The sequence below is a fragment of the Chelonoidis abingdonii genome, chromosome 3, assembly GCF_003597395.2.
Source record: "Chelonoidis abingdonii isolate Lonesome George chromosome 3, CheloAbing_2.0, whole genome shotgun sequence".
Taxonomy (NCBI): Eukaryota; Metazoa; Chordata; order Testudines; family Testudinidae; genus Chelonoidis; species Chelonoidis abingdonii.
Window position 1 is genome coordinate 160,352,807 of NC_133771.1, and position 14,309 is coordinate 160,367,115.

General features: G+C 47.3%; 1 protein-coding gene across 3 annotated transcripts in view; it reads right to left on the minus strand.

The window, feature by feature from the left end:
• LOC116830622 (uncharacterized) overlaps positions 1-14,309 on the minus strand; it is a 77,254-nt gene that overhangs the window by 36,314 nt on the left and 26,631 nt on the right. The gene's annotated exons all lie outside the window — the stretch shown is intronic.

Here is a 14,309-nt window from a genome sequence, read left to right on the forward strand (position 1 = left end):
GCGGTCATCGGCGATATTTCGGGGGCGGAACCTGCCTCCGTCGGGGGTGTCATTTTCGGGGCGGGACCTTCTGCCACCTAGGGCGCCAAAAAGGCTGCTGGTGCTCCTGGATCTGAACCAGAGCCATATGGCACCACAGCACCCTGAAATTACAGGCCAGGTGGTGACAGAACCCTTTACGGCTCTATGTGGCACTGTGGGGCCATATAAGTAGATAGATTCTCCATTAGCGTATAAGTGGCTGAGGCTGGTGTTTTGGAACTGTGGGTTCAGAGTTCTCTTCTCCATACCATACATATGCAAACTCCACAGTAACAATGGTGCCCAATGCTTAAGTCACACATCCATTACATACTCTGAAGAAATTTCTGTTATTATATCTGATCTATAAAACTTTCTGAAGAAAATAGGATCTAAATGTTAAGCTTTAAAATTATCAGAGCAAGTGTCCCTTTAAAGGGCAGGTGTACTGTAAAAAGTGGCTCTGTAAGCACCACTGACAATGCATATTGTCTTGCAGTGATACCAGACCAAATCTACACACTTTCCAAGGTTAGAAAAGGGTTTCCCCCCCGTTAACCGCCAGCCTTGAAACCTTTCCACTCTGATCTGAGAACCTGGTCTGATCTGGTCCTTTCTGACTCATTCATCACCTGCAATAAGGAACCTATAATCTGAATGTTGTTAAATCCAGCATTTATAGTGGTGTTTCAAGTATTCACTGCTGTCAACTCTCACAATTTTATTCAGAGCTTTATAATATCAGGTTTTTTGTTTCTCAAAGCCCCAGCTGCTGGAATCAACAGACTACATGAGAATCTCAGATTTCACTTTTTTTAAAAGTAAGTTTCTAGATGCTATGACTGCAGATAAAAGCTTGAAAACAAGAAGCAAGGGCAGCCTAAAGACTTAGAAGACACATGAAAGCAACCCAATGGTTAACTGTTTGTGAAATCTCATGATTTTTTGGACCCTGACTTACAATTTTTGAATGCATGTGGTGGGCAATACTGTGTATTTGTGCTTAATGGGACAGATCCCTGGGCCCTGAGGCAGCTCAAAGCAGCCAGAAGGCTGTCCTAAAGGGGCAGCTAGCACAGGGGAATGTCTAAGTGGCAAAAAACCAGCACTGCAAGCTCTGTGGCACCTGTCTCCATTCCCCTGCCCCATATATGAGGGGCATATGAAGAGATTGTCAAGTAGGGGACTGGCATTTGGTTCAGCGGATCCTTGATCAGCACAAAGATCCCTATAATGGGACCTCTCCAGCCAGTCTAAAGTGTAGCCTTCACATTGCTCTGAGTTACACTGGGGTCTTTCAGCAGCTTCAGGTGACTTAGGACCATCTTCCCCACCTCTCTTCAGCTCAGGATCTAGCTCACTGAGTTTATGTTGCCACAAGCTGCTTTGTTAACCCAGCAGGCAGCCATTTATAGGGGGCAGGAGGTGTCAAAAAAAAAAAACCCACAAGAACTGATCTTCACCTAAGATTTAAATGCCTGCATGGTGGAGCAGCTTTGAAGAGGCCAAACCTCATTATTTTGACTGAATCAAGGGCTCTGTGAAGCCAAAACAAGGCTGCATAAAACAGACACACAGGCCGCTGCTGAGATCCTGGGGTTTGCTTGATGTCCTGAGCACATGGTTCTAAGCACTGTCCCTCCCTCACAACATACACGCACCCACATAACGACACCCCGTCAATGTCTTAGCGAGCCTTTCACCTTCACATGACTGGGCTTGTTTATGAAGGATTAACTTCATTTGTGTATGCAAATGAGCACACTTTTGCATAAATAAGTACTATATTAGAAATTACAGGCCAGGATGATTAACAGACTGAAGGGACTACTTCTCATAGCATTATGAGCTACCAGGGGACGAGAATAATAGAAAATGACGACTAGAATAATAAATACAATAATAAATAATAGCGGGAAATGCCGGACTAACCCATTTGCTCTCTGCCATTCACTTGCCCCATATTCCCTTCTGAACACCACGTACATAATAACGACACAGGGGAACACACTGGACTTGCTGGCTCGCTAATAGGATAAAAGGATCTCACTCTCCAGTGAGCTAATCCATTTATAGGACACGTAATTAACCGCTGTGTTTGCAGAACATTCTCCCCAACAGTGGTTCGGCTGCCTGAGACTTGCACGGGGCCTGAATGCAACGGAACCCTGTCTGCACCTGCTTCACATCACGATCGTTTCACTAGCCAGCAGGGGGTTTAGGGCACCATCTGCGGCAACAGCACGTAGGGCTGTGATGGAGTTTGGTCTCACATGCTAAAAGGGCTAGCCCAGGCACCTGGCTGAGTAATCATTACAGAACACATAGGACTTGCTATTCCACTGCCTGTTCCTTTGTCGGTCTTTCAGTGCATGTACGTATATTGCCCTCACCGCTGTAGTCTCCAAGCACTATTTGGATCAGATAACATTTTACATCCACTTAGCTCCTTTCTAAATCACTGCAGGTGGTGCATGGTGGTGGAGAAACAGGCCAATAGGAGCTAGATACTGCAGGAAGCAGAGTGGGCAGTTGGACAGGCAGCACTCCTCCCCATACCCGCATACACACTTCAATTCATACTGGACTGAGCTTCAGCAATTATCCTTGCCCATGGCTGTTGGCACGTCAGCTGCCACACGTCACATCATTTTAAACTTCTCAAGAGAGATCCATTTGGACTTCATCAGACCTCTCTTGAACCTACATCTGCCTCTCTTTGCCTAACTGCATCCTCTGCATTAGTGATCTTAGTGTATGTTAGGGTCTTATTTCAGTCAAGTTCATTCCCAGCACTTTGCCTGAAACAAGCTGCAGCCTTAGTGATGCCTTTGGAGCTAAGATTTTGATTCAATCTGTAAGAGCAATATTCAGAGTACAGATGCAAATTTGAACTTCACATGTTGTGTTCTGGTCTGCTGAGCATGCCTATGTATTTTAATACAAATTATTTCGATCCAGAAGTTTGGAAGGCAAAAGAAACCAGTGGCTGAATTTAGTGGAGAGTTCCGTACTGCAGAACGAGCAATGTACATAAGTTTCAAAATTGCTAACTCCTGCTGCTTTCTATCTCACCCAACAGCCCCACCACACACCCAGCAGCAACACTGGAAGGAAAATAACCTGGTGTTTTTCAACCTCTTGTTGTTTATGGTTTCACCCCTCTCTGAGGTCTCCCTGTAGAATATTCAGAGCATCTGCCTGTAGTTGGAGAGTCTGCAAAATGTAGCAAGCAGAGGGGAAGGATTATGGCAACATAAAATGCCTTTCAAGCACCCCATGCAGGATGACTCAGTTAGAAATTCCAGGAAGAACACTGTGGCGATGATCAAAATTGGAGAAAAGACATGGGCATACTTAAGAGGATCCTGTACTATCGCTATCTTCATCAGTGCACGATGTATTTTCCAAAAGCCCTGAAAGCATTTGCCATGATGGCACCAATTCCATCCTTGACAATTAGGCTCACTCCTCCAAAAAGCATTTCAAAAAGAGACAAGAGGGCTAAATGTGTGATTCAGGGAATGATGAGAACGCTGATTAAACTGAAAGAATGTTTTAAGATCACTTTGTGTTATAAATAAACTACAACCAAACTGCACCCATCATGATATCACAGCGACATGTCAGGCAGTGAGTACCTAACAAAACATTCCAGCTTTGCTTTGGAGGTTTGCATTAAGATATGCTGAACGTACCAACTTATCACCTAGCTGGGCAGAGTGTGTTCTTTCTCTCCGCATAGGTGTGCATGCGTCTCATCTCTTTCTCCAGTACAGAGTGACACAAGACTCCTCGGCAGTAAAGGCTGAAACAAACCTTCCGTTATAAACCTCATTATACTCCCTGATTTCCAACAGCTTCACCAAATCACCCTGCCTGCAATGTTACAAGTGTGAATTTACAGCAACACAGAATTTATCCAGGAAAATTGGACCAGGTATTTGAATGAAATGGGGCGGGGGAGGCAAAACCAGAGGTGCTCTCACTTTGTGGACATTTCCACAGTATAGGCCCAGTTATATGAGCTTTGGAAACTATCTACCAACCTTCCAGATGCTTCCTGAACACCACATTCACCCTAAGCACCGTTAAGCCAAAGCCTGCAAGAGCATCTGGCAAACAAACATACAAGGGGATTTCTACCCTACAGAGCTTGCAAACTCTGCCGGAGTAGCCAAAGGTCATGTCCGCACTAAGAAAAGGGTGTGTTTTTACAACAAGATAGCTAATGTGTTATAAAATCCTAATGTAGGCAGGGCAAGCTGTAGATTTACCTTGATGGACCCGGGCAACTAGGTTTCACCTTAACCAGCTACACAGAGGTAAAACTACAGGTTGACTTGGCTACACCAGGATTTTACAATGTTAACTATCTTGCTGTAAAAAACATACCTTTTTTCCTAGTGTAGGCATGGCCATAGATTTTACAAAACAGACTACAGGATTCCTACAGCCCTTAGGAGAACGCCAAGCTTTGCGAGCTCATTCCTATATGAGACCACTTTGTATAAGAAACAGGCATGGTATTGGCGGGGGGGGGTGTGTGAAAATCTCCCAACTCTACTCTCCAATTTTTATTCTTTTCACTTTCCTTTAGCCAGAAGAGATTCTATATTTTCTTGATGTGTGACTTTAAAACTACAGTTTGCTTTTTGGGGGGTTTCCTTTAAACCACTGACTGTTCTCCACATTAACTGAACCTCAACAAACTGCTGTGTGTGTGGGAATAGCGCCCGGGTGAGATTTTCAAAGGCTCCTAACACTGCTCCCATTAACTCCAGGGGGAGACGAGTTAGACCAACACTGAGGAGTTTAAAAATCTCAGCCTAAGGGTTCAAACACAAAGGTCCCAGTCCTACATGCAAAACACCCACTGATTTCAATGCAGGCAAGAAAGGCAAGATGAATCCACAAAGGTGCAGTTTGGTAACTTTTAAGAGACTCCTTTGAACCAACAGGAGATGGACTACTCAGAGTTAAGAAGGAAAAATCTAAATTATGAACTCTGCCCATGCTAGGACAGCTGCGCTAGTAACAGCTGGGCTGCACAGACTCCCAAGCCAAAGCTTTTCCAAAAGATTATTTCCTAGAGTATTAACTCTAGTTACGGGCCCGATGGCACAGCCAGTCCTGCCCATCAAACTGGAATGACAGAGACTCTCAAACTTGGCACAGGCAAGCTCTGTAAATAAGTCTCTCTAATTCTGCCGTGGCACAAGGGGAGTGCAAAATCCTGGCATTACTTGCTAATCCCATATCGTCGTGAGATCATCCTGTTTCTACCACTTCCAAATCCAAGCTGTGGTCATTCCCTCGCTCCCCCGTTTCCCTGCTGCTCTTCTTGAACCCAGGATCTCTCCTGGGGAGATGATGTGATCCAGACACATCTCATTTCAGCAATGCTTGGTGCTGTCAGTTAAGTGCAGGAGGGTGTTGGAGGGAACAGGTATATTAATTAGTCCAAAGATACGTCTTTTGGGGGTCTGCTCCCACATCTGCCACCAACTCTGTATAACTTTGGGCAAGTCACTTACAGCCAAGAGCGCTCAGCAGCCAGCTCCCACTGTTTCTCTGTCGAAAGTCTGGCCACTGAGTTAGGTGCCTAAACAGGAGCTGGTCTCTTGAAAATCTGGCCCGTAACCTCTCTGCTTCAATTTCCCCATCTATATAATGGAGATACACAGTAACGCACAGGGGTGTTGTGAGATTTAATTAATGAGCGTAAAGTGCTTTGAGACCCTTGGATACAGGCCAAAGTGCAACATATCGCTGACACTAATCTTGGATTAGCCAAACTATGTGGAGAATAGAGAAGCATGTTCCAACAGCGATGTGCCTTGCATTGCCCAAACACCTCCTGGTCCTCCGCCACCAATGCTGTCCCCTGGGGATTCCATTTGGGGCTCAGGCCTTTCAATGTGAGCAAACGGTGTGGCTTCCCAGGCCTGGAAACTGAGATCGATTCACCCACAGAACAAATACAACATGGGCAGCAACAGCATATGGAGGAGCTGCCTGCCTGCTCCGCTCCAACAGTGCAATGAGGAGTGTGCAAATACGTGTGGTATTTGCATCACAATGAAGCACCCACACCAGTGTAGGTTGGGCCCGGCAGACAAACAGTCCATTCAGAATCCAAGCTGTCTCCCTAGCCCTGATATGCCAAGGAGAATGTTGGTGGGACAACCCAACCCTCCCCTCACTCCATCCAAGAGCTACAGTGCATAGGTCAGACCCCATATGTACATTCCCAAGCAGCATCTACTAACTTGTCCTGCCGGAAAGTACAAACAAGTCCCAGCAAAACTTTTTAATCCACCAGAGCACTCAGAGCCAGCAGGAGCAAGTCCAGAGCCAGGGAGAAAGTTTGCATTGTCCTCCTGGGCTGTGTTGAAAGAATGCCTTTGGGAAACCCTCTGCAGAAAGGAAGCACTCAGCTATCTGAAAGCAAAGCAGGAGGGAAATACCAGTGGAACGCAGCTCCCAAGGATCCACCCTCACATCCACGCAGTGAAAGTTTCTCGTTCCTCCTCAAGTCACCAATTTAAACCAAATCACTTTTGCGTTAGGGCAGCCTTCGATTTACAACCCCACCCCTGAGAACACGGCCTGCCAGTCAAACACGGACAACTCCAGACTCTGGCAGACAGGCACCCAGTGGAGAGGAGGAGTCAGGCTTTGCCAAGCACTGTCATATGTAACAATATGACTGAGTGACAAAGACAATAAGGTTCAGACCCCAACACCCTCTGCCCCCATGCAGATGCCCCAGTAGCCTCTTGGTGAGTGGGCTGTCTTTTTGCTCGGGGGCAAAGTCACATTCCATTCACCAGCCAGGCCAGGCCACCTCTCACCAGTAGCTTGGGTTAGACCACTCCATATCACGGATTTGGTCCCTAGAGGCACATATACATCTCAGTTCCTGCCCAGCCATAGCTACTGGAAACACTCCGGACATTGCCCCGTGCTGTATCAGCTCTAAAGTATCCATGCCAATGTGCCCAGCTGACCTCCTTTCCCTCTGGCCTGCAGCCAGAGCACCAGTCTTAGTCTAACGCCTTCTTACCAGCCGCTAGGGCTCAGAGATAAAGGAAGACAGCAGGGCTGGAAAGGTTTCCAGCCAGCCTGCCAACCCCAATTAAAAGCTAGTAACTTCAACTTCAGGGTCACCGTTTATTGTCCGCAATGCCAGGTGCTATTAGTGTCTCTTTGAAGATCCTGATACACGCAAGATGGCTTCCTCTCTCACTCCTCAGCGGGCTCTTCTGGGTCTCCGTTCCCTTCAACTCATTCTCCCCCAGCCCATGCACATCCGATTTCCTTCCCTTCTCAAAGCCCTGCAATGCAGCCACAAGCATGGTGAGGACTGAACAAGACCCTCTTTGGGACTTGCTGATGCCGCCCATTAAGTGGCCAGAAGGGGTCGCTGTTGGGTCACTGCCTTTCTCCATGGGGGCTGAATGCATTACTGTTGCAGGGCTCCCATTCTCTGCTGTCCTGGGTAAGGAGAGACTGGGACTATTAATCCAAGTGTAACCTCTCGCTTGGTGTGTGACCACTAGATCACAGGAGACTGACTCATGCTTCCACAGGAGACACCCTCTCTTGCCTTCAGTCAGGAACCAAAGCAGGAGGTCATCAAAGCAACAGGCTCCAGATGCTCCCAGAAGGAACAGATGTGAGTTTGCTGCTGCTAGCTGGTAATAGCAAGGGTGGTGTTAAGATAGCATGATGCTCAGAACAGCTATATTCACCACAGAGTTATCTCAGTTGCATAAGCTCACAGGGATGGAGAGCACAGAGGAGGTGATGCTGTGTTGCCAGTCCCTTGGGGAGAACAAGATCGAAGCACAGCTGTCCTTTCCTGACAGAGGCACCCATGTAGAGACTCACCCATCCGTCTTCTTTCAGCCTACTCTCATTGCATGTATGACAAAGGCAACTCTTAACTTGCTCAAGATAGGCCAGGACCTAAACCAGAAGGAAGGCATTGAGGGACAGTAGCAGAGATGTGTGGGCCCAGGCATGGAATGGCAAATATATTCCACATCAGGACTGAAGTGCGCTGTTAGAGCTGTGGCTGGAATAACAGGAGATGCTAGAAGGTGGGAACTGGGGTTCATTAGCAGCACAGCTATAAGGAGGCCTATAAATGGAGCAGCAGCAGCTGCTCCAAGTCAGCACTGAGGGGCAATAGCAGAGCTGACTGGGGGCAGGAACTGGAAGAGCAGAGGGGTGCTCCTAACTCGGGATTACTGACGTGTACCCAGAGAGCTGTGTGAAGGGAGCCCACACATCAATGGATTCGCGGTGACCCATGCTCAGAGACAGCTTTGCTGATCCTGCAGAACAGTGGCTGATCCCTAGCTGAGGAGCAGCTCTCCTCCTGCTCCGATTCAACCAGCCGTGCCAGTGCACAAGAGCTTCCATTGTCATGTGTGTTGCACAGAAAACACATCCCAGATATTCCATAATGATAACCATCCACAGCACACTTACAGGGCACAACGGAAGAGAGAGAGAGAGAGAGAGAGAGAGAGAGAGAGAGATCTGCTGGCTGGCAGAATTATAATCACCTCCTCAGAGGCAGGGTGGGGGTGCCCACACCCTCCCCACTAAGCTGCTCTCTACTTCCCAGCGCCTGGGTGTTCTCAGATGGCACCCCTCCCTCTCTTCCCTGCTATCTGCCTGCATGGACTCTATAAATGTCTTAATCAGCAAACCAGATGTCAGCTCTGAGGGCACGGAGCCAAAGATTCTCTCCAGTAAACACTGGACCAAGAGAACAGAACAGCCACCATCTCCCGGCCTCCTCCAGGGAAACGGAGACGGGGTGAGAGAGAGAATGGGAACTGTCTGCCATTCCTCGTTAGCAGTGAGTGTGGTAATGTCTGATCCCTTCACTGCTGCAAGACTATAGATCTTTGTGGGCTTGATGGATTGGATGAGCTAATAAATCTTTTCAGTTCGAAACTGCTACAGTCCTAGAATTGCCTCACAGCAGTCAAGTCCCCCCACCCCATTCCCCCACAATGCTCTGAACCCCTCGTTGTGCCTGGCATATCACCCCAGAATGTTGGCTGGGGGGGAAGGAGCACAGAGCGGCAGGAGACTTTCCCCATTGTGATAAGGTGGAATAGGAAGCTGCGATTTGGGGGGGGAATCCAGGATTTTGTAAATGCAGAGGCCAGAGGGTTATGAAAAGCAGGAATCAGGACACGGATGGGCATTGGGGATCAGGCTGCTGCTGTTGTGGTTTCTCACAATACGGCTCCAACCAGGATATGGAGCAGCATTTAGACACAAAAGCAGCTAAAGCCCACATTTTCAAACTCCAGTGCCTATCATTATGTCACTCGGTCAACGGTTTGATGTTCAGAGCTGTTGAGTGACCACAACTTCCACTGAAACCAGTAGGAGCTGTAGGGGCTAAGTTCAGAGATTTTTTAAGGCCAGAAGGGACCACTGGGATCATCTGGTCTGAGCATCTGCAAAACTCAAGCCAGGGAATTTCGTGATGGACAGCCCTGGAGACTGAAGTCCACCACTTAACCACAAAAAAAGAACAACACAGGTAGTGGCAAGTTAGCACCAACTGTGACAGGAGTTTTGCAGGGTCCATCAAGCAGCAGATGAAGGGCTCCAAAGAGGCAGCAGATAAGCAGACTAAGCAATTGTCTAGGCTGGATCCCGAGCAGCTCAAAGGGGCCCCTCTTCACTATTTAGTATGTGTTGGGGAGGGCACAAAAATACTCCTGCTTAGGGCTCGCAATGGGCTCGCACGGCCTCTGCAGCAGACGGTAATAATTTTCAGTCATTAACAACCTGGGCTTGATTCAGACTGGTGACCTGGAGGTGAAAAGGGCTCTAGAGTCTTCTCTGTCTAGAGGCTGCTTTTCCTGTCTCCATTTACCAGACAAGGGCAAGCCCCAGCTGCCATGGGGATTTGTAAATCATCACATCCTGCAGTCCCCTTTTACTTAATGCAGTGAAATCAGCTGCATGTTTACAGCTCAGCAACCAGAGCTAAATCTGTGCCGAATTCCCATCACACTGGGGCAGAAACACACACACACACACACACAATTCCCACTGTTCTTCTGCTCCTTCATATGACCAACATGAGGGCCAGGTGAACTTTCAATGCTGCCCCACATGGTAGGTTTATTCCACCTGAAATGCCAGTATTCGTCAGCAGTAGAAAGGAATGGCAATGTGACCTGCAGCCATACAGAAGCTGGAGCAAAGGGCGGATTTTATGGATAAGTCCAGAGGAGAGGATTGCCTCGAGTAGTGCGTGGAGCAGATGTTTCTTAGACTCTTCACATTTGGTATGAGATCACTAGGCCCTCCTCCCAGCTTGGTTTGCTCACAGACTGAATGTTTGTCCACCCGCTAGAGAGGATACAAAGTCAACAGGGGGAGCTTCATTTCTCCCCCAGGATAAGCTCCAAATGAAAACACTGGATAATGTTTTCCTCTTCTATAGCCCCTTGCATCTGCAGATTGGAAAGCACTTTACAAATAGGAATGAATTACACCCCAAATCACTTTCTGGGAGTAAGATATTATCCCCTTTTATATATGAAGAAACTGAGGCACTGAGGTGCAGTGACTTGCCCAGAGTTTGGGAGTTCTAAATAAACGCCGCACCCATCCCCAGAGGCCAACAGCAGCCCCAGCCTTTCAGGGACATGCACAACTCTCACTGAAATGCATGCAACTGGCATGGGCGCTACCCAAGGACAATGATCAAGCAGCTGCTGGGACAGGCTATTCACTGGAGCCGTGTGTGCCAGCACATGCCAGGGCATTTCAGCCCAATTAAAAGAAAGAATGGGAAAAGATCTTCTGGGTTAATTTTTCTAATCCTCTGCAGTAGCAAAGAAAGTTTATTGATTGCATCATGCCAGTTCCAAAGGGCAGAGACTGTGTGGCAACCAGGCGTGGCAGGGAATGGGGCTGCCACTTGTCCAAGCTCATTGCTATGGCACAATGCCACACCATCACGCTGTGATGGGAAGGGACCTGCCCAAAATGATTTTTTTTTAAAACCTCACCTGTTTGGGTTGGACTGAGAGGCCAGAACAGAATCCTCTGGCTATCCACAGGACCGGTAAGGTATGGGGAGCAGCAGGTCAGGCTTCCCCCATACATTGTACCTCATAAATGTACTTCAGTTCTGACTCAGGGGCACCACACCTCCAGAGGGGAGAGGGGAATTGAGACTCAAAGTCCATTATTTGTATTGTTGTAGCATCTTGGAGCTCCCCTCATGTTGTGCTAGACATTGTATAAACACAGAACAAACCGACAGGCCCTGCTCCAGAAAACTTAGCCAGTCAGTCATTGGCCTCTCTTCAGAGACTGCCAGGGAGACGCCAATTGTGTCAATTTCTCTGGACACTGGCAACAGGACTGAGACTCACCATCTCATTTCACAGAGACCCAAGCGACTGTCTGGATCCACGCTGAGTCACTATTCAACCTAGACTGGGTTTGACAGAGGTGAAGGACTCAGCATCCCACCTCCGCCTCTAAGCCATGCAGTCCCCACTCCACCAAAACAAACAGGCACCTTCTTGCTCAGCCCCATATCTTTGCTCCCTGCCTGTCTGCGTCCTACCTGCCAACTTCCAGCACCCACTACTGGCTGTGCAGACCCAGTGCAGCTGGGGGAAAGCAAGACAGCTTATTTTCCTCCTTGCATCCAACAAAACCATCCGCTACACTCTGCTGGCTGAATTTGTATTAGTAAAGATAATGAACAAGGCAGAAGAAACAGCTTGAAGTTCAAAGCTCAGGTGGCATCTGCAACTCCTGGCCACTTTTATTACTACTCATTTGAAGTACACCAGTATCCAGAGACAAGGGCTTCACTGCATCAAGTGTTGTACAAGCATTTCAAAAGAGACAGTCTCTGCCCTGAACAGCATGCAATCTAAAGAGTCAAGCCAGCCAAAGAAAGGGTTATTAGGTTTTTCCCATGTTATGGATGGGCAACTGAGGCACTGGAAAATTAAGTGACTTGCCCGAGGTCAAACAAGAAGTCTGTGGCAGAACAGAAATTGATCTCTAAAGTGCCAGCCAAGTGTTTTAATCACAAGATCATTGATTTAGCTGAAGCAAAGTGAATCTGAAATGACTGGGGGAGACTAAGGCCTTAAAAGTCAAGTTGACAGTTACAGCACTCAGGCACATGAAAAATAAATACCCCTGAGCACCATAGCTATGTCAGCTAAGCTCCAGCGTAGACACTGTTAGGCTTACAGAAGAATGCTTCCGTCAGCGTAGGTAATGCCACTCATGGAGGTGAAATTCCTACAGTGATGGAAAATCCCCTTCCATTGCTGCAGGAAGTGTATGGTGCCATATCTGAGCCACTGTAGTAGCTGTAGTGTAGACATGACCTCTGCAGTCCACTCAATCATGTTACTTCTATACTGATTTTTCTGGCAGTAACCACCCTTCAATGGTGTTTTTAGACTAGTCCTCAGAATACAGGGGAGTTCCCCTGGACTTGGATCTGTCCTGCAGAACTGGGCACAAGTAGCAACCAACAAAGGGATAAACGAGAGGCCAGACAGCCCTTCTGGGCTGTGATCATGAAGCTCTAAGCCCGCAAGTGTTTGGTTAGCTTATGTTAAATATTTTTAAAAATAAAATTGTGAAAAACTTTAAAAATGTTTCCATTTTGCAGGAGTCAAGATGGACCGACCCATTTTTATTCCTCTCCACACTTTTTTTTTTTTTTAAATGAAAATCATTATTGAAGTTTTTCATTTACCAAAATCTGGGGTTTCTGAAAATGGAAAGAGTCAATAATGTTCTCAATCAAAATTTCTTTGAAGAGAGTCACAAAAAAATTCTAAAACAGCAACTTGCAAAATGTTTCATTAAAAAAACAAAAAACATCTTGTTCCAGCCTCCTCTTCTTTTCCAGTTCTCATGCTGTGATCCACGCAGAGAGGAACTACTGTGAAAAAGGCCTGTCCGGTGGAGCTTCCATCCTCGCTGAAAGCAGGAAGTACCAGGAAGAAGCTTGTTTCTGCAAGATTCCCCACCTCATGGGTTCTGAAAAGCCTCAGCAGTTTGAGAAGCTGAATCGAAGGAACCTCCAACCCTTTTGAAGTTTACCCTTTGCAGCACCATGATTATGAGTGTGCGCTGGCACAGTGCCCGTGGGAAGAACCAATTCATGCCCCTGACTCTGAGATTAAAGACATGTTAGGTGCAAAGAAAGGGTCCCCGTCCCTCCAACCATACAAGCAGACCTCCCGAAACTGATGCATTTTGCTCAGCTGAGCACTGGCTCTTCTATTTTTTCTTCTCAAACTATGCAGGGCCCAGATCTGTGCGCCTGGCACAGCTAACACTTCTATAGGCATCAGTGGACGTTTTGGGTACAGGATTGGGCCCTCTGAATGTTCTGTCATTAATTGCTTGTTGAGCAGGGCAGAGAGGCTGGCGGATGGAGGTAATGTGCTGAAATCATGAGGCTGGGCATTATACATTCATGGAGCACATGATGCCAACCGTGATGGAGAGGGACAGCTATTATGATAGGGGTGATGATGTCTTGGAGACAATGGAAAAAAGGGCCCTTTGTTCTGTATTTTTTTTTAACGATACAGAACAGATTTGATCTTTCTTTTGGTGGGACCCTCACACAAGTTGAAAAGGGGCCTTGTTAACAAGGCTAAATTCAGTATATCAACGCAAAAAACAGAGCAGGAAAAGTCTGAGTTAGAGGCCTGAAGGCAGGAAATTCACAATTAAAATAAGAGGTTCTGTCCTTACTCTACTGGGGTCACCAGATGTCTAGAGGCATCTGACACCCCATTTTCCACCTGGTGGGATTTTAAAACTTGACATCATCAGTGCAGGAAGAAAAGCAAAGAAGGTGAGAGTTGAGATACTCAACACTGGAATAATATTCTGGTGAAAGGAGACAAATCAAACAGGCATGAAACAGATCAGCCACAATCATACCAGAAGCAGGACATCTATTCAGCCCACAAATACCAAGTTTATTTATACTGTGGCAAATTGCCGGTATTGTTCTCTGGGTCTCGCGCTTTCTCTTCTCTGGTGTAGGTTCAGGGCTATATTGCTTGCCTCTGAACCAGTTCTTAATCACTCCCCTAGTGTCCTTGGAGGAGGGGAGTGCAGAGGGAGGGACCTGGGCCCGGCGTCTACTCCAGGTCCCAACCCAGGGGCCCTGGGGTTGTGGTGAACCACTTGACTAGCGGTTTCTTCCCCTGGGTTACTTCCCTCTCATACCC